Raw genomic sequence first — 27,099 nt, forward strand, 5'->3', positions numbered from 1 at the left:
GTACTGAAAGAAGAATTTTACTTTACCTGCCGCGATTAATCAAATTAACCCAGATTGAATGCAAGTGGTCGATGGCAGTAATCGATTATTTTTTTGAGTGAACTTAAAATTTATTTACTTTATTTATTGAAAATATTGTACACAATTTACGTTATTATTAATTAAATTTATGCCAAAAAGTGAAATTCTGTAGTATTTTGATATTATATTTATATAAAATTAATCAAAATTGTACCGATTTAGTAATTATTCAATATTGATAACTATCTCTCGATTAAAAATCGAAAGCGGCATGCAGAAGTCACCTGTCATCACTGTCATATTACTGTCATATTACTGTTATAAAAAAATTTAAAGTGAAAATTGTATTTATTGTAATAAAAGTGTTAAAACGAATATCAAATTATAGTACAGTAGTGCTGCTTTGGAAATGGAAGAAATTACATGAACGCCACCTGAAATACGCAAGAAATCGTTAGAGGCAGTTTCAGAGCTTCTCCCAGCAAAATCCATCGGAAAATACAATAGGCAATATGACATATTTGAAGCATGGCGTGAAAAAATTGTATTTAAATTATAGTGAAAGTTTTTTACTAGCATATTTCTCTGAATTGCCTAAAGAATATTCTCCATCGACTATGGTGGTCCTATTATTCAATGTTAAAGGCAACTTTGACCACAAATAAAGATCTTACAGCTTTTTTGAAACAAAAAGGAGGAATTACATTCTCAAAAAATCAAAAACCCTGCCGCAAGAAGAAGTGCTAAATTTCTTATTAAATGCACCTGATAACTATTATTTTTAATGATGAAGGTAATTCAACAAAAATAAAATTACTATTACATATTATATTGTACGTAAAGTTCTTTTTCATATCCTTGAATCTACCATGATTTATGTATGTCTTTTCATTTGATGTCAATTAGTTTCTTTACATTTTTTACTTGCGTATTTGTTCTTTTTATACCTAATATCGGCCGTGTCTAGCAAGTGGTTGCGTAGGCTAGCGGTATGTGTATCTAGTTACGGACGTGTCAGTACTTGGTTCGAATCCCCCGTAAGGAAAACATTTTTGTTTAATATTAATGGTTATTGACATACTTATACTATTATAAGGACTTACGTACACACACTCTTTTTTCATTTTTTCATTAGAAGGATGTAATTAAGTAAGTGTTAAGTACCATTAATGTTAATACATTATTAATGTTAATACATTAATTAAGATGTAATTAATTAATTAGGTAAGTGTTAATGTTTTTTATGATTGGCGATAAAATTTTGTATGTACCACGTCAGTAAAGACTCTTTATCGAACTCGTCTGTTATTCGCCTTGCTCGCTACGCTCGCTCGGCTCATAATATCAGACTCGTTCGATAAAGAGGCACTTTACTGACTTGGTACATAAATAACTATTATTTATTTATGTTAATATAATGTTAAATTACAGTTCACTATTTTCAAGGAAAACTGTGTATTTTGTATTTATTTATTTTTATTAGATATCAAATCTATATTATACGAGGTATGTCAAAAAATATGAAGTTCGATCAAGATTAAAGCATCTTTATTTTTCACAATATTGAAAAGTGTTATTATTAAAGGTTGTTTGGAGTTAAAACTATGTTCTAATATGCAATTATTACTTGTACATCCTTCTAAAGATAAAAAAATATTTGAAAATTTTTCTCAAATTACGGATACCAATACCATTTTCATTCGTAACTCTTATACTATTAATTTTACGAAGAAAACTTATTATTCATAAAAAGATCTGCATGGTCTAAAATCTAAAATGCAATCATTAGATATCAAATTTTATCAATTTTATTCGAGGTATGTCAAAAAATATGAATTTCGTTCGAGAGTAGAGTACCTTTATAGTTCACAATATTTAAATTAGGATATAATTGCATATTAAAACATAGCATTTAATACTAAACAACTTTTCATAATAGAAATTTTCCATATTATGAATTTAAATACGTAAATAAACAAAGTTTTCCTTATGATAATGCTCGCATTTTCAGCTTGTTCTATACTAAAACTTGAAAAGTCAAAGTTGACGTAAACTGACAAGTATTTCTGACCATATCTGAATTAATCATAGACATGCACTGTATCTATCTCTGTTCTTTAGAGCCCACTATGATGACAATAATTTTGGATCACTGGATATTCATGTCCATATTGCATGGGTAATATGACCCGTATGCGCACCAATGGCAAATATAAAATTCTTAATTCTATGTCAAAAAATGCGACATAACTACCTCTTAAAACCCACCAACTTTCATTTGCACATCTCAACCGGTTTTAGAGCAATAAATAAATCGTCATTTTGTAAGAAATATTTTAACACCCCTTATCCCGGAAACGAAGAATTTGCGGACATATGTTTACGAAGCAAACTGTCTTTATTTTTTCATGCAGAATTACCCCTTAAAGTATTCCATACTTATTTAAAAGCACCCTGTATTGATTAAGACGTGGCTAGTTGTTAAAGTGCCTATTTTTTTTAGCATCCAACATAAGCGAATTAATTAAAAACCAGAACATTAAGAAAACGTGGGGCTATAATTTTGTTTTAATTTCAGTATTTTATAAATGCTAGAATATTCCACAGTGTGATGCGAACTTTGAGAAAGAACGCAGTTTTATTGGTATTTGGTACAAGAAGGCTATAATATATTAAAAAAAAATCACTTAAATCGGACAACAGGTTTAGGAAATTTGAGACATAAAAAAATTGAAGGCACTCGTGGGAGTGATGACAGAAGTGAAAATTTCTTATAGTTTATAAATTACGAGCTCAATGCTTTTTCCCCATCCAAAAGGAAGTGCTATACCTATATCATATACGCGATGCGTTTGCCCTATGCTATTTATGTATACATACACATAATTTATATACGTACACAATTTTACACAGCGTCCCTAAAGAAATTTTAAATTCAAAAATTTGTTTCGTCGAAGCCATCACGGTCGCTAATTTAATACTTTTTCCCCGCGCAAAAAGTGCACAACGTCCCTCAAGAAGTTTTCATTTCAAATATTTATTTCGTCGAAGCGATGATGGTGGTGATAATGGTTCCTAATTCAATATTTTTCCCCCATCCAAAAAGTGCACAAACCCTAAAGAAATTTTCACTTCAAAAGTTTATTTCTTCGAAGCGATGACGGTCGCTAATTTAATATTTTTCCTAATTAAAAAAGTGAACAACATCCCTCAAGAAGTTTTTATTTCAAATATTTATTTCATCGAAGCGATGACGGTCGCGATGACGGTCGCTAATTTAATACATTTTTCCATCCAAAAAGAGCACAACATCCATAAAGAAGTTTTCACTTCAAATGTTTATTTCGTCGAATCGATGACGGTCGCTAATTTATTACTTTTCACATCCAAAAAGTGCACAAAGCCCCTAAAAAAGTTTTTACTTCAAAAAAATTTATTTCGTCGAAGTGATGACGGTCGCTAATTTAATAATTTTTCCCTATCCAAAAAGCGCACAACGTCCCTAAAAAAGTTTTCGTATCAAAAATTTATTTCGTCGAAGTGATGAGGGTCGCTAATTTAATAATTTTTCCCTATCAAAAAAGTGCACAACGTCCCTAAAGAAGTTTCCACTTCAAATATTTATTTCGCCGAAAAGATGACGATTACGATGACGGTCGCGAAATAAATCCTTTTTCCCCATCCTAAAATAGGTTTTACATTAATTTTAAATTTAAATACTTCTATACAATTTATATATAAATACAAATAATATACAGCATAAGCGATGACGGTCGCAATGACGGTCGCGATGACGGTCGCGATGACGGTCGTAATGACGGTCACGATGACGGTCACGATGACGGTCGCGATGACGGTCGCGATGACGGTCGCGATGACGGTCGCGAATTCAATGCTTTTTCCCCTATCCAAAAATCGCACAACGTCCCTAAAGAAGTTTTCACTTCAAAAATACCTATTTTTAAGGTGGTGGTGCGTTAATTTCTTGGAGAAGTTTATTATCTCACACACAGTTTTTTCAGTCTACGAATAACTTCAACAAACTAGTAACCGAGTAAATTGTTTCTATATCGTTCGAAAAATCCTACCACAAACTTCCGAGCCATATTTTCCTCAGCACGTATTTTCTTAAAAATGTGGAGAAGGTATCAAGAGGCATGCATACATACATTTTGAGGGAAAAGCATCGACACAGCTGTTTACCGATACATGTATCCCGATACCGTGAAACCACATGAGACAGTCGTCAACACGATGAGACATAAATCAACTGGCACTTTCGCGATATAACCCCTTGACACAAATTGGAGAGTCTGGAAAATGATATAATATATACCAAAGGTACACAAGCTCCTTGATATTCAGAGCCATTTTTTAAAACTCGAAATATTTCGCGGGTCTCATTTAAATAAGCATTAAAAAAGTATGCAAACAAGATATAACAATTTTTAAGTTATACCTCTTTAGGCGCGATTGGGAAAATTGTTGAGAGTGAATTTTTATAAAATAAAAAAGTTACGTATATGTCAGTAAATAAAAAGTTACGTATGTGTCACTGCAAATAAAATGTGAAGAAAATATATTGGTGTTTTTAGTAAATATAGTGATAATAAGTCGTGAATGATAATAAGTATTAAAATACGATGAAAAGAAGATCAAAAATCATCTGTCAAAATAATTGATTTTGGTACCAATTTTATTGGGAAAAACTTCATGTTGGTCTTACTTTTTTTAATTTTTGGTATTATTCTAAGGAAATGTTTTGGGAAGTAGTATGTATTAAATTTAGTTCAATATTTAAATAAAATCCAAATAAACTCTTTAAAATATATTTATTCGTTGAAATGATATAATAGAAGTATAAATCCTTACGTGAATATAAAGTACACACTTTTTTATATAGAAATTATATTTATTGGAAACATGTAATTATTTACATGTTTAAATTAGTTTGAAAATTAAATATGCAATGCCAGAGGTTCGATATTATTTTATTTCTTCTTTTCAATTGAAAATTAAATGTTTGTAAATGTTTCATTATATCTGTCAAAAAGATTAAATCTTGTAACCACTCATATTTTAATTCTGAATAGGTTATTTACTTTTTGCATTATTGCAAATCAATTTATAAGGTGTAACATTGTTTTCATAACACCAAGATATTTTAAATATTTTGTAACGAGATGTTCTCGGTGAATTATGCAGTGAATCGGTATGAATTGTGGAAATTGAGAATCAACTTTTAAAAGCTCAACAAAACCGACTATTTCCCCAGCATTCCTGGAACTACACCAGTTGCAATGCTTACAGTTTATTAAGAGGCACATCAAAAGTTTTCATTATGAAATCCAATGTTTTTTTAATATCAACACCGCGGGTTGACTCTTGAAGTGCCACTAAATCTAATAATTATTCTTTAATAACGACGTCAGGTGTAATAAAATGTATGAAAACTACCAATTGCGGAGAATCTGTGATACCTTCTGATTCGTCAAGAGCTAATCAGAATGCAATACATCATTTTTTAAATTATTTTTAAATTAATTGCAGTTCTGCGTCTGTGGATGTGTGTCTCGAGATGAGGATTTGTGAAATATCTTTGGTCAATGGCAACGGCCATACCACATTGAATATACCGCTCCTTGTCTAATCACCGAAGTCAAGTAGGGTAGGGTGCGGTACTTTGATGGGTGACCGCTTGGGAACACCGGATACTATTGCCTTCCTTCTGATACTTGCAATATTTGGATCTAAAACTTCAAGTACATCTTCCAAGTTTTTTTTAATAAATGACTCCTCTCCATACGGCCTTTTCACGAAATATATTACAAACTGTCTTTAGCTACATTATTAGCTTGATTGATAAAAGTCGTCAACACTGACTGTAGATTATTGAAATTTGGTTTTAAAAAAATAAATTTTTCTGACCTAAAATTTCGAGATTTTCTAAGGATATATTTCTTTTTCGGACCCCCCTTAACGAACTCCCTGTATTAAGAGCCATTGGGTGTGTTCGGACGACCACAGCGGCTGGATAGCTGAGTAAGCAGTATCGTTCAGAGGACACAGCTGGAAGTCAGCCGCTTGGATATTTACTAAGCTTTCCCTATTAGCGCTGGATACAATTATTATTAAGCTGCTTTGTGCTGACACTCAGCCGCTGTGGTCGTCCGAACGCACCCAATATATGGTAGGTAGAGGTACATTTAGGTACAGGGTACGAGGTTTCTCTCCATGTGATAATTTGACGCGCTCGATCATCTGCGAAAATCCCCGCTTGGGCTCCGCTGCCATAAGCAGAAATAACATTTATTTATGTAAACTCAATATCTAATTGAATTTTTAAAATTCCGTTTAATAATTTAATTTAATTTTTAACTGTTTTGTATGCAGAATTGTTTATGTTATAAAAAAATGCAAATATATATTTATACATTAATTGAAATTAAATCAACAAATGTGTTTGTTCAATCAATTGTTTAGCATTAATAAATAAATATGTTCATTAATATTAATAACACAATTTGATACGTTTAAAATTGAATTTTGTTTAATGTGTATCTTGTGCCAACTGGATTTTGAAATGTTGATATTGATTAGATAGAAAAACGCAATATCCATAAATGTTGAGAAAACAACCGTGTGTGTGACTAGTTTTGGCTTATATGCAAAATCATTTAGCGTGGATCTTTTTAACCCTTAACTAGTGACGTGGATGTTTCAGGACGTAGACACTGACATGCGGTATGTCATACCGTTGCCTATTCTTATTTGTTTTTAATATGAGTTTGTATTATATCACTGTACAGTAGAGCGTCGATTATCCGAACGTCGATCAACCGAACGACCGCTTATCCGAACTCCCGACTTCTCGTGTAAAAACTCGATTGAAAATTCCTAAATGTAAGCGTATTGTCCTTCCTACGAAAAATAAACACGAGATCAACAAACGGTTAGAGGGAGGTGAATCTGCAACCAATTTATCCAATGAATAAAAAGTTGGTAGGCTGGTAAGACGGATAAAAAAACAAAAGACGGACATGTAACTTTATGTTCCGGCTTAATTCTTCTGATGGATCCACAAATCGTAATGTGATAAAATTTGCCTTAAACACGGATTTAGATGATGCTGTATATGAGCGGTTTACTCAAAAAAGATCCCGGGAAGAACCTATTTCTCCTCCCTAAATTCCAGGGAGTTTTAGCTTTGTTACCTATAGCTTGTGATGCCAAACTGACGCCGAAAATCAAATTTCATATTTTTTAATCCATTCGGAAATACTTTGCCAGACACATGGTTAAAAAACACGTAACCCAGCCGCTCGTAAACGGGTAGGATTGCCTTGGCAGAAGAAAATGGAAAAAATCTTCATTTTGTTGCAAATACAGACAGAACTTGCTTGTTTAATTTCTATCCTATTTGTCACTAAAGAAATACATACATGTATGTCTGTAAGTATGTAAAGATGTATGTAAATAAGGCTTTCATTCGCCTATGGATAAATAGTATTGCTATATCAATACAGTTTGATTATCTGAAAAAATCGATTTACCGAACCCCCCCCCCCTGTCTCCCAATTAGTTCGGATAATCGACACTCTACTGTATTTCTTTTTACATCAACTACGGAATGATTCTTCGCACTGCTGTAAAATAAAATACTGTACCTGCAGTACATGATACCGCCAGAAAACCTATACGTGATACGTCAACGTAGCTAAAAGTCTAAACCATACTAAAACTGTAGCAGTTGGAAGGAGGTACAATAGGGAACTTGCAAAAATTTTTAAATATTAAAATGATATTAAAAAACATAAGGTAACATGATCTTAAAACGCTTGCATAAGAAAAAAACAAATATTTTTAACCCGTACGCTAATTACGACGCTTTGAAAATGCTATAAAATTCAAATATCTTAGGAGGCTCTTGAACGTCCTTCTATTGGTTCGACGTCACAGGCCACGGTCAACCGGGCCAGCTAGTCGGAAACAACGCGATTAGGGTAGGTATCACGGGTATATTACATTTTAATCATCTTTAGTGGAAAATTCCTAGGTATTATTTATGTTCATCTTATATATTTTAATAAGTAGTTCCCCAATCAGCTTAGTTTTAAACTGAAATTGATAAAGTTGAGTGCTACTTTGTAAAGAGTTTAAAACGCATAATATGACGGACGAGGGTTTTTCAAAAGGTCAATCTAACTAACTTACCTACCGTTGATGTCTTCATGGTGGCAACTTTTATAAAAAGTAGTGAAAGCTATTCTATTGGAGAAATGCGAGGTGTCAAGGCAAATAAGTAAGAGTTATTAATAAGCATGTTTAAACCGTTTATAACAATAGTTTGGGGTTTAGTGGGTTTGATCTACCTACCTCTAATCGAAGGATTTCGTATATCCTGGAAAAGATTACGGTGTAATTTGCATTATAATAAAGATTATATTTTATTGTAATGTTTATTAGTACCTACTGGAGCCTTTCATTATTGTGTTCAAAGCCTTCTGAGAAAAGATTATGGTGATTAGCAGACGTACCGATAGAACGTGTACATAGCCAACAAAATCCTTCTTTACAAAGTTAATAATACGCATTAATAAGAAGAATCATTATTGTAATTTTACAAGTTAATATCTTTATCATCTCAGCTTATACTTACACCGCATCCCTCGGTAGACCGCAAGCTATAGTAGAAACCCGACTGTAGACCGCATACTATAGTAGCACCAATACTTTTTAGTTACTCTTACTTTTATTATCAAAAGTTTTGTTTATTTTTAAGTTACTTGTTTCTTCTTTGTTCTTCAACACAAGAAACGACAAAAGTAATTTCATAAAAAAGAACTTTTTGATACATGTCAACAGAGATCAAATGTTAATATTTTTCCTGTCACAGAAAAGATCATTTTTCTACAACCACTATTCAAAGTGCACTTTTCTGCACGGTTTTATGTTAGCAAACTTGATATTTTCTCACAGTATAAGATATTTGACATTAGTGTGCAGAAAATTGACGTTTCTGTGCCGCAAAGTGACGTTTCTGTGCCGCAAAGTTCTTTTCTGCACAGTTGACTACCTCATTCTGAGTAACGTTATATTCTGTTTACATCCGTGGACTACCGCATTCTGAGTAACGTTATATTCTGTTTACATCCGTGGTTAAACTTTAGACAAATATATAACCTATAAGACAATTATTATATTTAACTATAGCATAGAAACTAAATTATGGATGTTAAAACTGTTTTATTTTACAATTTTATTCTTATTAAACATTTTATAATTATCAAATAACCAATAAGGATTTAGCAACCTGTGCAAGAGACGTCGAATGAAGTAGGTTTTGTGTAAATCGATGACTGCATAAATATAATGTCAATAATGTGTAATAATTGTTTAAATTTAAACAAATTAAGGCAGTCCATTAATTTTTTAACTGATTTCTGTGCAATTTATTTAGGTATAAGGAATTTAAATTGATTAGTAGGTATTAATTAAATACAGTTTAAAATTTATCACATAGGTACCTATTATAATTAATCGTCGTTTGGAAATTGTGATTTTTATTTTTAGGAAAAACTGTGCTTGTAGAAAAAGTATAGTGTGAAACACGTGCAGAAAGATAATTTCTCACTCGTTTGAATTGTGGCACTCGCTTGCGCTCGTACCGCAACTTTTCAAACTCGTGAGAAATTAGTATCTTTCTGCACTTGTTGCACAATATACTATTTTGCCACAGAGTAAAACAAGATATTTCAACTATATTATTTATCTATGGGCAAACTGCATTAAATGCCATAGCCCACCGAACGGGCAAACGATACGAGTGGCCTGTGACGTCAGAGCCCAGCTCTCGCTTTTGAAGTTGTTTGAAACGGAAATTTTAGGCGCGGAACTTTGATCAGATATTGTACGTACACTATTTATTGTTAAGACGTAATATTTTGAATATAACATTTTAAAACATAAATTAACAATTTTATGCAAAAAAATTTTTTAGTGCAAGTTCCCTATTATTACACATTACACACCACTTGAAGGTACAAAGATGGTATTCGAAGGAATTTTTGATGTTTTACAACAAAACATATTTCGGCGAGGCATGGCATACTGCATGTCAGTGGCTAAGAATTAATAACAATAATTTATTTTAGGTGGTTCTTGTACAGTTGCGGCTATTGAATAGTTTACACCCTTACATATCTAGTAGCCGATTTTTTTTTGAATTTTTGCCTCGTTTATTACGTTACGTTAATTACCAGTGGCGGACACAGAATAGGTTGATTAAAATTTAAAAAATCAATATAAAAGGTAGGGGGGATGGGGGTACTAAGAGCCAGTGGGTAATGGGAGACACCTTATTTTAAGGGATTGGAATGACTTAATATAACTGCTGAACGCTCTCTAAGGTTGATCTTGAATTGCGATGGATCATTTTGCGATTATTCGGTTGTTTGAATTCTTGTCATCAATTTTGAGGTTAGGTATGTAAAAAAGTTTAAAAAGTATTAAAGATTTTATCTGCAACTTTAACATATAACTTTTTTCCATAAGACTTGTAGTTTTGCCAGACATCGTGATAAATGGTTTTTCACAAAAAAACTTTTAAAACTATAAAAAACTCACTCCCTTTCACTTCTCAACTTCAGATCGCCGTATATTAATTTTTATGTAATTTTTGATACTTATATTATATTTCCTTTCCATTGGTTTAAATTCCGTTTCTATTATTGTTTCATTTATACTACAAAAATTCCTTTTTGTGAGAATTTTTGGAGAGCTTTTTTGCATATTGTTGTTTCCCGTCTTCAATCTTGTGGAGTGCCTTGTTTATAAATGACAATGGATAATCATTTTTTATTAAAATCTTTGTTAGTAGGATTTTCGCTTCCTGAAATACATTTTCGTTGGAGCAGGTGTTCAAACCTCTTATTATTACGGATTTCTTAATATCAAAAAAAAAATATAAATTGGGAATCGAAACGTGAAAAAAAAATGTGAAAGGTGATTCTTATTGCAATCGTATGTGGTTAGTCCAGTTTAAAATAATATTTAACTTAACCCTCGCAAGACCAACCTTTTAGTAGAAACAGCGAGGACCAAGGAGGGTCAAAAAATGTCCAACACATAAATTAATCAAAAAAATGCTTCTTTATTTAAACTAATTTAAAAAAAATTTTTTTATATTATTTCTAGACGCTAATGGAACAGTTAAAAGATACGAATTTAGAATTCACCCGGAGTCTTCGGCTTCAGTGGAATTGGCATCATCGTAAGATACAGAATATTTTCGACTACTTGCTATGCTTACCGCATACATACTTGCATTTTGAACAAACTATGGTTATTTTTGCCCACTTATTGGCCTTTTTCCTTTTAGATTTTGCTAATTTGACACATGAATGATATCGTCCCTTTCCATTTTGAGATGGTGTTTAAGGTATTTAAGGGGATTATTTATAGTTCACTGTCAAGTTTTTACAAAAGTATGAGGAAATGAATTAAATTATAGAAATGGTAATTATGCCATCTAATAGGGCAGTAGAACACCGACAACTACTAATTATTTGAGATTTTTAGGAACAAAGGTATTTAGAAAATCGGATGTAATGCAATGTTGTGGATATTTTTAAAGCTCCTTGGTCCTTCTAGGGTTAAACCTGCCACAAAAACCGTGTCAGACCTTTTATGCTGCGTCCGCATTGGTAAAATTTTCGTGCGTTTTGAACTAATGGTTCGCCGCAAGAACTTGCGTCGCAAGAATTTACGTCGTTAATTTTTACCAGTGATGTCGCGGTGCTCGACCAGCGAAAATTTATTTGTCGATCGACAACCGATCTAAAATTTTTGCGTCCGATTTATGCGACGAACACGTCCACACTAGCACAATTTACCTCGAGCACTCAAATATTTGCGACGAACAGCTGGTTCGACGCAAATTTTTACCAGTGTGGACGCGGCATTATGTTTTCAAATTTTTTAAAAACTAAAAACAACTGATAGATTCGACTGTTACTTGATATAAATTCATTTTTTCTAACAATAAATCACTAAAAACTTTTATTTTCAATACTTCCACAAAATCTATTATAAACTAATGTCACTACAGCTGTTTCGGTTTGTGAAACTGACAAATCCCCTGGGAGACTTAGCTCTATACTACGATAAAAACCATCTGAAACCCAATCCCACAAAAACCCAGGTATGTGCTTTCCACCTTAGAAACAAGCATGCCCGAAGGCTGCTGGAGGTGGAATGGCGTGGTCAGATGCTGGAACACAACGAGATGCCAAAATTCCTTGGCGTCCGTCTGGATAGAACTCTGTCTTACCGATACCACTGTCAAGATGTCAAGAAGAAATTAAGTGCCAGAAATAATATCATCCGCAAGCTAACTAATACAAAATGGGGAGCACAACCACACACGCTCCGCACTTCTGCCTTAGCATTATGTTTTTCGGCCGCGGAGTTTGGAGCACCAGTATGGGCAAACTCTGCTCACGCAAAGAACGTCGACGTGGCTTTAAATGAAACGGTTCGTATAATATCGGGTTGCCTGAAACCGACACCTATCGAAGAGGTATATACCCCATAGCTGGGATTGCTCCACCACCTATCAGGAGGAAGGTCACGTTAGAGGAGAACGAAAAAAGCAGGAGACGGACTGAAGACCATATGACCCATCCCCGAAGCGCCAGAGACGCGCCGAATACACCTATGGCAAGCGTCAGCTACCGCAACACATTTTCCTCCCTCAGAGGAAATGGCTGCTGGACACAATTTACCGTATCCGACTTGGAAATCGATAAACAGAATAAGAACCGGCGTTTCACGTTGTGCTAGTAACCTGAAAAAATGGGGATACCAGGAGGACGATACCTGCGACTGTGGCGCGGTTCAGACCTGCCGGCATCTACTATCATGCACAGAGATGAAAGAGTCCTGCACAGAAGAAGACTTAATTATAGCAAATGACAGGGCCATCTATGTGGCCAACCATTGGAAATACAGAATTTAAAGTTGTTGGTGTTCCGGACACGGAAAGTAAGTAAGTAGCTGTTTCGGTAGAGCGCCTTTATTAAGTGATATGTTTTAATATGTGGCCTACATTTTAAAGTCTCTAACTGGATAGGTTGAGGAGTGGGGAGCTGTTTGTCTCAAGTTATTCATTCAAAATACACCTGTATTTTTTAATAGATTCTACTAAAGATATTTTAAGGGCTTTATTTTGAGTATGAAGAATTTGATACTGTTTATTAAATAAATGATTATAATCTAGAAGGTGAAGTACGTCCGTAGAATCTATTTTCTATTATTGAAATCTTTTTGTGTTCTGCTATGCGTTTGTCAAAAATGATAATACCACCTTTCAGAATGAACAACAAATTGAGCAAATAAATTAAAAACATAAGAAAGAGCAATTAAAGAGCGGTGTATTCAAACTGATATGTGAGGAATTTTAAAAACTTACATCGGTCAAAATGGCAGAAACTTTGGCAAACTCCTAGCAGAACCACAAAAGGGTTTTCACTAATAGAAAAACAGATTATACGTACTCATATTATCTTCTAGAGCATAATCATGATTTTAATGAACAGTATCAAATTCTTCATAATATTCTAAATAAAGGCATTAACCTTTAACTACACGCGCTGGCGTATTTTGTACGCCAGATATAAGAATTCTACTGCAAATGTATTTAAAAATTGAATTTTTGACCTTGCTTGTCTCTCTAACCTATCACTGAAATGTGCTTTACCATTTGGTTTTAGTTTCGTTATAATCGGCGGAGAAGATCATAATTTACAGTTTATTATTTGTTGTTTCCGGTGGTGAACAATATACGCCACGATTATATTAATATAAGTAGTAATATAAGTACATATTTCAATTGTTTTTTAGTCATTATGGCACAAAACCTATTTTTCTATGGATGCTATACAATGTGCAACTTCTCTCACTACTTACATACATTCAAAACGAACAATTTCTCAGGGTGTGAGAAAAGTCGGCCATTGCAGTGAGAAATATTTTTTCTCACGGGTTCCATACGTAGAATCGCGGTTTCTATGGTAACATGCACAATACAAACACAAATATTTTTGTCAAATAGAATGTGTCAAATCAACACTTACCAGGAATCACCTTTGAAAACTGTTCAAATATAACTGGTTACTATAATTTTAAATAAATAAAAGTATATAAATATTAAGAATATTAAATACCTACATATGTGTATAATATGTATTTTACTTCAATTTTGGCATATAATCTACATAAAATTACCTAAATTATTTAATTTTGAAGTTTGAACTCTTGACAAAAACGCATCCATAGAAAAAGTACAGTGAGAAATATGTATTTTTTCTCTCTTGTTGTACAATATACTATTTTCTTTATAAACAATACTTTTTTCCTGTAAAAAATCACATTTAAAATTTTTTTTATTAGTAATTTTATTTATCATAGAATCCAGTTATTCCATGATTCCAGTTATAAATCCCAATTGGCTTACTGAGAAGGAACTCCAAGTATTCACTGATGCCGAATAAGGTTTATAACAAACAACTAAAAGTATTTTTTCAATAAAAAAAAAATAAACAAATCCTCTGTTTTTAAGTGTACTTCCTTGAGGCGTATAAAGTACACCACGCGTGTAGTTATGTTATAACTTGATGAGTGGATAGTTAAAGGTTAAATTATATTTATTAACATCTATGGAAACTATAAATTAAAAAATACAGATAAAATTCTGAATGACCAACGTTAGAAAAACAGCACCACACTCTTCAACCTATTCAGTTAGATACTTTAAAATGCAGACCCACATATTAAAACACATCACTTGAAACAGGCACCCTACCGAAACAGCTGTAGTGACATTAATTGATAATACATTTTGTGCAAGTATTGAAAACAAAAGTTTTCAGTGTTTTATTGTTGGGTAAAAAGGTTTCTATTCTCTAGAAAACGAAGTTTTACACTCATTATCGGCACAGATGGCGCTTCGTCCGGCACAACGGCAATTTTCCGAAGTAAAAAATTACACATTTAGCGGTGATGCAATGGGAACATTACAACTGCTGACACTATTTTAAAACCAGCATTTTATTTTTCTAAGGACTTTAAATAAAAAGTACACAAAAACTTTTTCCGCTCTCTTGATAATCGTTAAATTGATTGAGAAGCTCAAAGTTTATAGCCGGATAGACAAGGGATTTTAAATTATGTTGGCACATTGCCCAGAGTAAAAAATTATATACAGTTGTTTCAAAGGATCTTTGCACACTCACGAAATTATTCACGAATTACGTTTTATACTAGGTCTCTTTTTTTACTCACAGAAACAATTATCGCAAAATTATGCTGCTTGTCCATAGAAACCACAATAATATTCGAAGAGATAGAAGCGGATTTTCATCATCATCATCATCGTTTGGCTCTACAACTCAATGTGAGTCTTGGCCGCGTTTACTATTTCCCTCCATTGTTGTCGGTCCTGAGCAGCTATTTCCCATTGCTGTACTCCCATTTTGCGTAGATCACTGGCTACTGCGTCCTTATATCTCTTTCTTGGGCGACCAACTGACCTTTTTCCATCGGGCCTTTCCCAGAATGTGGCGTTCAGAAGTCTTTCGTCACTTGATCTTAGCACGTGACCCGCCCATCGTATTCTGTTTGCTTTAATGTAGCGTACTATGTTTTCATCTCCATATATTGTCTGGAGTTCATCATTGTGTCTTCTTCTCCATTCTCCTGTTGTCTCGTCTCTGCAAGGCCCATAGATAGTCCGCAGTATCTTTCTTTCAAGTACCAGTAATTTTGTCGTTTCCCGCTGATTCAGAGTCCATGTTTCGCTTCCATATGTTATTGTGGGACGAATTATTGTCTTATATATTCTTATTTTTGCTGGTCTTGAGAGTATTTTTGATTTAAGTAGGGTCATTAATGAGTAATATGCCCTGTTTCCTGCAATGATCCTGGCTGCTACGTCCTTTTCATATTTATTTTCAGATGTTATAATCGCTCCTAGGTACTTAAATTCTTTGACGACTTCAAAGTTGTATTCATTAATTGTTACGTTTTGTCTAACCCTTGGTCTTGGGTTCTTCGTAACCACCATGTACTTGGTCTTGTCCTCGTTGACCTTAAGACCAACTTCCTTGGCTCCGTTCTCGAATAGGGTGAAAACTTCTTTTGCATCTCTGGTGGATTGTGCAATTGTGTCCACGTCAACCGCAAAGGCTAATAGTATTTTTGATCCTTGGGCTGCAAATCCGTTTGTCAGTTGTGGCTGAGCTTTCCTTACTGCATGTTCCAGTGCGAAGTTAAACAGCAGAGGGGCGAGAGGATCTCCTTGCCTAAGCCCGGTGTCAATGAGGAATTCCTCCGACGTGGTGCTGCCAATTCTGATTCGTGCGGAAGCGTTCTCCGTGCTAACCTGTGCTAATCGTACCAGCTTTCCAGGTACTCCCATTTCCACCATAGTCTGCCATAATGCCTCTCTGCTAACAGAATCATAAGCTTGTTTAAAGTCCACGAAGATTTGGTGTACGTCGCGAAGCGGATTTTGCTCGTGATAAGTAATATGGACAAACTATACGGGGATATGTTGAATCAGTTGTGTATGTTTTATTATGTTTTTTGTGACGCTCATGATCGAGATAGTACAAAAAAATTTGGGAATATACAGTGCGTCCCTAAAGTAACGCATAAATTCATTATTTCGTAAACCGGAGATTTTACGGAAAAATCCCGAAACAAGTTGATTTTTATTTTTAAATTCCGCTATTTAAACGTCATACTAGTGACGTCATCCATCTGGGCGTGATGACGTAATCTATGATTTTTAAATGAGAATAGGGGTTGTGTGAGAGCTCATTTATAAGGGTATTCAATTCTATATTCACTAATATAAATATTAACATAATTATTTATACAGGGTGTTCAACAAAAAAAAAATTAATTAAATTAATTGAGACAAAAAGAAAAATGTGTGTAATTTATTTAATTCAAAATACGTTTTAATGTTGTCAGAAAACAGGAGAAAAATGTTTATTTAACAAATAAACATTGTTTTTCGCTTAAATTCCGTGTTAAAGCTGCCACCCACCTTCCTCGCTTGGCAATTTGAACATTTCGTTTAGGCGAAAATCAATGTTTGTTTTTGAAATAAAATTTTTTTCTGCTTTCTGACCGCAGTAAAATGTATTTAGAATTAAATAAATTACATACATTTTTTTGTCTCAATTAGTTTAATTAAAAATTTTTTTGTTGAACACTCTGCATAAATAATTATTATGTTAATGTTTATATTAGTAAATAGAGAATTGAATACCCGTTTAAATGAGCTGTCACATGACCCCTATTTTCATTTAACAAAATCATCGATTACGTCATCACGCCAAAATGAATGACGTCACTAGTAGGTATGACATACATGCCAAAAAGTCGTAATTTAAAAATAAAAATCGACCTGTTCCGGGATTTTTCCTTAAAAGCACCGGTTTACGAAATAATGAATTTGTGCGTTACTTTATGGACGCACTGTATAGATCATGACGTAACTAAGAAAAATCACCAGGGAAGTGCACCAAAATTTGGGAATAAGTAGATCATGACGTAACTAAGCAAAATCACCAGGGGCGGAACGCTGCGTGGAGGACAAAAAGGTGGTGGACAGGGGTGAATATAAAAATTATAAGTGCTTTTTTGTGAAGTTCGTCCTTATAAAATTGAATATGTTCACATCCACCCAATAAAATAACTTAATTCTTGTTGCAATTAATATTTGGGTTAAAGAATCACGAATAGCTTACAAATTAAAGCATCTAGTTATAGAAAAGGTTTAGAAATAAAAAATTACCATAAAATCTTCATTGCAATACTAAAATACAGGGTGTTCCATTTAAGAAAACTAAAAAATACTCATTCCGAGTTTCGTCCAATCCTGTATACTAAATTTAAACATTTCGCTAGTATAATAATTTTTAACAATAGTAGACTATACATATTAAAAATCGTTTAAGCATAAATATAACTTCTGATTTCAAATTACAACAATTCTATGGGGTGTGAACCTTGCTACGAAATTAACAAAAAAGAATGTATGTGTGCACTTTGTACGCACGCACGAAGTTATACTTCTATTATATGATTTCAACGAAATAAATATACTTTCAACAGGTTATTTGTATTTTATTTAAAGATTAAACTAATTTTTACTTACAACTTTCCAAAAAAATTATTAAAACAATAAAAAAAAATAGAAAACACACGGATTTGAACCGGGACCTCTCGATCTCCGGTCACACGCTCTACCACTGAGCTATACTCCCTTTCCTTTGACAGGTTACAAGATTTCTCATACATACTGACAAATTTAATAGAGCAAGTGAAGTATACAAAAATACTTTAAATATACTTACTATTATTATAAAATATCTTATTCCCGAGTAAGATAAATCCAAAGACACAAACATTATAATAAATATATTTACTAAAAACACTAATAATATTTCACGCACACTTTATTTACGCTACATAGCTTATAAGATGTAGCGACTAATACCCTACTGTCGGTGTGCGCATTCGCCAGGGAATGTAAAAATTCACCCTCGTGCCTAAAGAAGTATAACTTCAAAAACGTTAACTAACTCTTAAGCTACCTCGTATAATATAAGAAACCTTATATTTTAAGAAAGAAGACATCAAGGAGAATCCAAAAATATAAAAATAACAGGATATTCCATTAAAAAAGACATTAACAAAGACAAAGATACGTTTGTGTCACCCTGTCAATACGAGCTGAAATTAGTATATTATTCAGCGAGCATGTAATGATGGCTATTACCCACGATGATGAAGTTTGTGACACGAGCCGTAGGCGAGTGTCGTAATTCATCAGAGTGAGTAATAGCCATTACATGCAAGTAGAATACTATACTTTTTCTAAGACCTTTTTTATTTGGATTAGTAGAAAAATATAATTATCAACTACTAACATTATTTAAAACCGAAAGATTTTATTTTCATAAGAAAACATATTTTATATAACTATGGCAACACTGTTAGAATTACCCTTCTTGAGCTTATGAAACAATCAAACAGTTGTCATTAATAGTGTCATGGAATGGCGGATGGCGGTGGTTTTTAAAAATAATACATATTTTAAGGCAATTACCTTATTATTATTTATTTCAATAAAAACCTATTGTACAATCAACAGTAAGTAAAACAGAATTCATTGATATAAATAATTTCATATCCGTAAATCCTTTTACGGAATTAATACCGATTGTTTATTTACCTTTTAATAACGTCAATCTTAAAATGTCAAATGTTGAAATTTAAACGTAAAAAATATAACGTACTAACCCATTGTTACAGTTAAAAATCCTTTAACATTTTTCGAATTTAATTGTTGATATAAATTACAATGATTATTTTATTAAATAAACAAGTTTGAGTAATTTTATTGGCTAATAGGTATATTAAAAGTGCCATGTACCACTTGAATCTAACTTCAACCCGTGAGTAATGACCCGTGAGTAACTTCAGCCTGTGAGTAATGAACTATTACTCACAGGTAAAGTAATGGGTGTTATTATCTATTCAAAAATAGCGAATAATGAGCATATTATTAAATGGTCGTAGAAAAATATTTTTAAATTATGGCCCTATCTGTGCCCCAACTTTTACCCAAATAATCTTTTTTCGTATCTCTTACGACAAACAAGTACCTACTTAGACTTCCTCGCACTAATGCTCCACCCTGTATATAATATAATATATTAACGACACAGATGGCTCTTAAAACTACATAAAAACTTTCCCCTTGGTACTCGTTAAATTGATTGAGAAGCTCATACTTTATATCCGGATAGACAAGGGATTTTAAATCATGTTGGCACATTGCCCAGAGTAAAAAATTACATATTTAGAGTACAACTAAAGAACTTCTATAAAAGCCAATAAATTGTTGGAGTTAATGTGGATAGTGACAACTGTGATGGTAAATTTGCGTGTTATTTCGTTCTTAATGTCTCTTGTTTTTAATAAAATATCGTAGACAAGATCGAACACCCGTAATCTCAGAAATGCATGCGATCTTGCACAATAGCACTGTTTGTCTAGTTTTTATTTGTTACAAATGTCTCGAGTGGCTTATATATCCTTTAAAGTATTATTTTTATGCAGGGAACCTGGTAGCTAGTACAAGTAGTAACGTAACTTTTTTATTAGGAATTTAAAAGTCTATTACCGTTAATCCGTTATCTCCGTTAATCTCAGGATTGGGATCTCTGAAACAAAAAAATCGTACTTTACTTGAAAAAGGAAGGTCTCTTACGTGACAATTTACCACAATTAGTGAAAAATTCAGAAAAAAAAAAAATGGTCCCGAAAAGATTGGTCATAAATTATACCACAGATTCCGGGGTCAAAAATAGGTTGACTGAACCTCACTTACCTATATACAATAGTGCACACAAAAAAAGTTACAGCCCTTTGAAGTTACAAAATGAAAATCGATTTTTTTTCATATATCGAAAACTCTGGGAGATTTTTTATTGGAAATAGACATGAGAAATTTTTATGGCAGCAACATCTTAAAAAAAAATTAAAGTGAAATTTGTGCACCCCATACAAATTTTATGGGGGTTTTGTTTCCTTAACCTCCCCAAACTTTTGTGTACGTTCCAATTAAATTATTATTGTAGCACCATTAGTTAAACACAATGTTTTAAAACTTTTTTGCCTCTTAGTACTTTTTTGATAAGCCAGTGTTGATCGAGATATTTTGAATATTTGTCGAATCCACCACATATTTGTATATGGTTAAGTATGATTATAGACACCTGTTAATAATCTGAAAATTTATTTATAACTTACACTTTTAGGTATATTTTGAAAAAGAAGCCACATCTCGATAACAGGTGACTTATCAAAAAAAGACTAAGAGGCAAAAAAGTTTTAAAAACACTGTTTTTAACTAATGGTACCACAATAATAGTTTAATTGGAACGTACACAAATATTTGGGGGGTTTAAAGGAACAAAACCCCCATAAATTTTTTATGTAAATATATTAAAAAAGAAGCTGCATCTCGATAAAAACTGGCTTATCGAAAAAATATTAAGAGGCAAAGAAGTTTTAAAAATGTTGTGTTTAACTAATGGTACCACAATAATGAATTAATTGGAAGGTACACAAAAGTTTGGGGGGGTTTATAGGAACAAAACCCCCATAAACTTTTATGGGGTGGACAAATTTTACTATAATTTTGTTTTAAGATGTTCCTGCCATAAGAATGATACGTGTCCAGTTTCAATAAAAATCTCTAATAGTTTTCGATATATTGAAAAAAATCGATTTTCATTTTGTAACTTCAAAGGGCTGTAACTTTTTTTATGAGCACATTCTTACTAAGGTAAGTTAGGTTCAACCGAACTATTTTTGATCCCAGAACGTGTGATATAATTTACGACCAATCTTTTCGGGACACCCTGTATAACGGAAATTAAAAAAAAATTGTGAAAAAATCACCCGTCTTTCTTCAGTTTTTCATGGTTAAAAAATATTTATTTTTTATGTTTTGGTCAAATTGTGGTAAATTGTCACGTAAGAAACCTTCCTTTTTCAAATGCAATATGATTTTTTTGTTTCAGATATCCCAATCCTGAGATTCACTGTCCGCCATCATTTTTCGAGGCCTCGAATTTTGCGCCCTCTGCAATATTAGTGTACGTGTATAAATGAAAATAGATATATTTTTTGTACTCTCTAAGAGTTAGATATTAATGTAAAATGTTTTATGTTCATTTTTAATAAAGGTTCTGAGAAAGAAATTCTTGAAAAAAATGAATATTTTTTGTCTTCTAATGTGTTCTAGTACCTTAAGCCCTTTGCCTGCATTCGTTGTTTACAGCGTTCAACAGGGTTTGAAGGTCTTCCAGACTCTCTGCCATTATGGCTTTGTCATCTGCGTATCTGATATTATTAACGATACTTCACTAGCAATTTTAACATCTTCGCGACGATTATTTAACACATCCTTGTCTGACACCACGCCTAATAGAAACTTTAGCTGAAACTTCTTGGTCCAACATAATACAAGAGGTCTGATTATAGTAAAGATTTTTAAGCAATTTAAACAAAGCTTTGAAATAGTAATGTATGTGGCACTCTATCAAAGGCTCTTTCGAAGTCTATAAAGCATACGTAAATATTTTTCCTAAACTCAATGCTCTTTTGTAAGAGTATTCGCATGCAAAAAAGAGCTTCCCGAGTACCCATACTGTTTCGGAAGCCAAGCTGTTCCTCGCCAGTTATCCCCTCACAAAGATTGTATATGCGAGAATGCAATATTTTCATAAAACATTTGAGCGTTTGATCCATTAAATTGATTAGTCGGTAGTCGCTACACTGCCTGGCCCTCCTTTTCTTGGGAATACATAGTTAAAAATATTCACTCTAACCTGTTGTCTGGTAATTTGGTGCTGCTGTATATCTTGTTAAAGAAGAAGGTGATAATCGCAACACTTTCGGTATTTAATTATTATTATTATTATTATAAAACAAATAAGGGCAGAGGAGCGAGCTCCTATTATGCCCAAAAACAAAGAAAAATATCTTATACAACTAGTACAAATTAAGAATGAAGTTACAATTAAAAAACATCAAATAAAAAATACTGAAACAATAAACAATGCCTGCCTAAAACAATGCAGTCCTTTAAATCTCCTATAATGCTCAAAATAAAGAGAAATAGCGTTGTAAAACTAATAAAAATTATAAAGATTACAATTAAAAACATCAAATAAAATTCTGAAACAATAAATAATGCAAAATATATAAAAATAATATCTAATAGTTTAACAATTCCTTCGTTTCGCTTGGTCGATGGCCTTCTAAACTTCTGAGATTAGGATCGGCGGACCTGTATCTCTGTTAGATGGTATTTCTTCGTACATAGATTCTTTGGTTATCTTTAAGTAATTGTTATGTAATTTTCCCATTCAGTAAAGTGCTCCTGAATATCATATATTAATATTACAGGGTATAATTTTCCATGATACTTGAACAGCCAGGGTACTGATGCGTTTTTTCGGCAGGTAATAACTATAAGAGCAGATTGTAACTATTTCCTGCGTAGGATCATAGAGTTAAATATTAGCATAGAGAGAGTGTCATTCAGAGCGAAGTGACGACACCATCTTTTTTATTTGGATTAGTGCTGTTTCACTCTTACGCATAGTAAAGCTGCTACAGTTATCCTCCTCTTCCGTGCCTATATTCACACTGAATGTCATTATAGATTCTCAATACAATGTGTTAGAAGGAGATGCAGCAAACCAGTCCCCTGAGATCTTGTCGTCAGGAAGCGCGGAAGGTAGGCTCCCTCTATGTTAATATATACCTCTATGCGTAGGATATGGCGGCCATTTTTATTTATAAACAATTAAGTGTCAAAAATGGCATTTTTCATTTTTTCCAAATCAATGGAAAACAGGGAAACTTATGGTTTTTTTAGTACAAATATCTTCGAGATTATGGAAAAATCTTTAAAATGACGTATTACAAAGTTTGATATACTCATTTATTGTTAATATAATTGCGAAAAAATCAGAATTGCAAAAAAAATATTTTCGCAATAACTGTTGTAAAAATTAGTGTAGAGCTTTAATTTTTTTTTCAAATAAGGGTTGTTTAGTGCTTAATATGTAATAAAAATTTCAAAGCGATTCATTCAATTGTTTAAATTTTATTCAAATTTTTTATCCCAGAGAGAATTTTTTTGCAATTACATAAGTCAGAAGAAAATGAAGTTAGAACCATTCCACAGGTGTTAAATGAAAGAGCATGAGCTATATTTTCAACTTGGTTTAAAAAAAGTGAATAAAAAATGCATTTATTAGTAATAAATAATTATGCAAAAGTATCGTAAATCTTTCCTTATAAACTTTTTATTTTGTTATATAAGAAATTATACATAAATATTACAATTTTTTATCAATTATGATATAGATAACGTTACTTGGTAGTTGTGCACTTAAAACAGGGTAAAAATATTAATTTTTTGGAAAAAGTTATTCAAAAAATTTATAAAGAAAAAATGACCATACTTTTGCATAATTATTTATTACTAATAAATGCATTTTTTATTCACTTTTTTAAACCACGTTAAAAATGTACATGCTCTTTCATTTGACACCAAAAAACCACATGCCCTTTCATTTGACACCTGTGAAATGGTTCTAAGGTCATGTTTTTCTGACTTATGTTATTGCAAAAAAATGCTCTCTGGGATAAACAATTTGAATAAAATTTAAACAATTGAATGAGTCGCTTTAAAATTTTTATCACATATTAAGCACCAACGAACCCTCATTTGAAAAACATTTCAAAGCTGTACACTAATTTTTACAATAGTTATTGAGAAAATATATTTTTTTGCAATTCCGACCTTTTTCCGCAATTATATTAACAATAAATGAGTATGTCAAATTTTGTAATACGTCATTTTAAAGCTTTTTCCATAATCTCGAAAATATTTGTAGTAAGAAAATCATAAGTTTCACTGTTTTCCGTTGATTTTAAAAAAAGGGGAAAATGCCATTTTTTTACACTTAATTGTTTATAAATAAAAATGGCCGCCAGATCCTACGCAGGAAATAGTTATGATTTGTTCCTATAGGTATTACCTGTCGTAAAAACCTTTTAGTACCCTGGCTGCTGAAGTGTCACGAACAGGGTATATTTTGTTTTATTACCCTGGCCTATAATGGACAAAGAAGTATTGGCAGACCAAGAAAAAGATGGTGCGATAACTTGAACAATTTAGAAGGCTAATATTGAAGAAGAAACAGGCTTTAAAGCATACATACAAGAAGGAAGAAGAAGAAAAAACAAGACCACCACAGTCTTGTAATATACTTTGTCTGTAAATTCTGCTTTTGCCTGATAATTCTTTTAGCTTTTTATGCAAGTTGAAGCTGCCGTATTGTTGCTCCAGTTTCTCAATTTCTAAACAGGATTATTGTAGCCATCAGTCTTTTGCAACTTTAATTCTTTTTCGGATTTATTTATGTGTTTCATTGCATTTTTCTCTGTTTATGGATTTGTACTGCCTCCGAACGTCCATTAGATCGAAGATATCCTGTGTCATCCAGTCATTTTTAACTGTTCGTTGTTTTAGAAGATTTTCTCGAGCTGTTGTAATTATTGTTGTTTTCCTTTGTTCCCAGCAATCATTTATGATGTATGTTTTATTGCTAGATATAATTAAATAAATAAAACCGGCTTTATATCATTAATTCGATCAGCTCATCACTGGACAAAATGCTTGCTCCGTGACTTCTTATTTTCGTTGTATTTAATTGTATTAAGAGCAATTTAACAGACGGCTAGATCTCTAGTATGATTGTATTTTGAAAATAATGATATATTTGATTACCCGTGCAGAAAACTTAGAAATACAGTAGAAGAGAACGGTGTCATTACTTCCGCTATTTCCACGGTTATTAAATCATTGGATAATTGTTTTACACTTAAGCAATTAAATTAATCGGAGTAAATAGTGTTATTAATATTGTTCTGAAGCTATTTTGTTGTGGGATTTAATAAATATTTGATTTCTACGAATACTGCTGGCTACGAAATTAATAAAAAAGAAAATAAATTAACGCATTTTCAACTGAATTTGCTGAAATCTGTTAGTTTTCATTAAACAGAAAATAAGAGTGTTAATTGTTAAAATATTTTCAGATGAGATAATAAATGTTAAAATTACTGAACATTCCAAAATTATGAAAAAACTAATCTTATAAAATCCTAATGCGACAAGTCACCAAGCGAAATAGCGACATCTATTTAAAACAATGAGAAGCTTTAGATTTTTGGATCTGAAAAATTCCATCGATTTTTCCCCGATAAATTTTGTAATAAATGTGACTATTTCACTAGACTATCTTTAACTGATAAAACGTCATAGAAACGCCACTTTTCCTACTGGCAAAACCATAGATATAATAACCTGTAGATTAGGCTAGCTATGGACCGCTCTGTGCATCGATGTGTAACGCCGATATCAAGGACGCCATTGTTCAATATTCATTTTGAGTGGTCTAGCCATCTCTGTCCATCATATGAGCGGTATCTCTTAGTAAAAAGAGATAGAAACCACCGATCGACTACCGCGCGTTAGACTTTTTTGCTCAGTATGCCTTGTCTACGGTTAACATGTCTCTGGACAAAACTCCTTCCTGCCCATAGAGGTATATATTAACATAGAGGGAGCCTACCTTCCGCGCTTCCTGACGACAAGATCTCATGGACTGGATTGCTGCATCTCTTTCTAACACATTGTATCGAAAATCTATGATGATATTCAGTGTGAAGATAGGCACGGAAGAGGAGGACAACTGTAGCAGCTTTAATATGCGTAAGAGTGAAACAGCACTAATCCAAATAAAAAAGATGGTGTCGTCACTTCGCTCTGAATGACACTCTCTCTATGCTAATATATAACTCTATGTTCCTGCCCGTGATTTCTCAGCGACAAAATTATGACAGATCCGTCATGAAGGTGTCTGGTAATTTCAGTCTATTGTTGTCAGTTTGACAAATGTCATTGAAGCGTAATCAATAGGGCTTTTCATCGATTGTCATTTGTTTCGAGCTTCTGTCATGTGTCACATAACATTAATATATCTACGCCATACGTCTTTGGTTTGTATCATTATAATATACCAATAACGTATGACGTAGATATATTAATATTATGTGACACATGACAGAAGCTCGAAACAAATGACTGTGAATGAAAAGCCCTATTTTGGACAGATATAATGAATCCACTCGAAATATCAAGATTTTAATGAAAGTCAGGTGAAGAAATCAAAAAATTGGTTTCGGAAAATGTCCCATTGAACACGCAGAGGTCCAGAAGCTTTATTTGGACCCAATTTTCGGAGTTCCTACGGGTGAGAAATTTTACGCTTGAAAGATGTACTTCTTTTTCTTGTAGTTCCTTCTCCTATCGGAGGTTGGCTATCATCACAGCTATCCGTACCTTAT

Source organism: Diabrotica virgifera, chromosome 2, assembly GCF_917563875.1.
Source record: "Diabrotica virgifera virgifera chromosome 2, PGI_DIABVI_V3a".
Lineage (NCBI taxonomy): Eukaryota > Metazoa > Arthropoda > Insecta > Coleoptera > Chrysomelidae > Diabrotica > Diabrotica virgifera.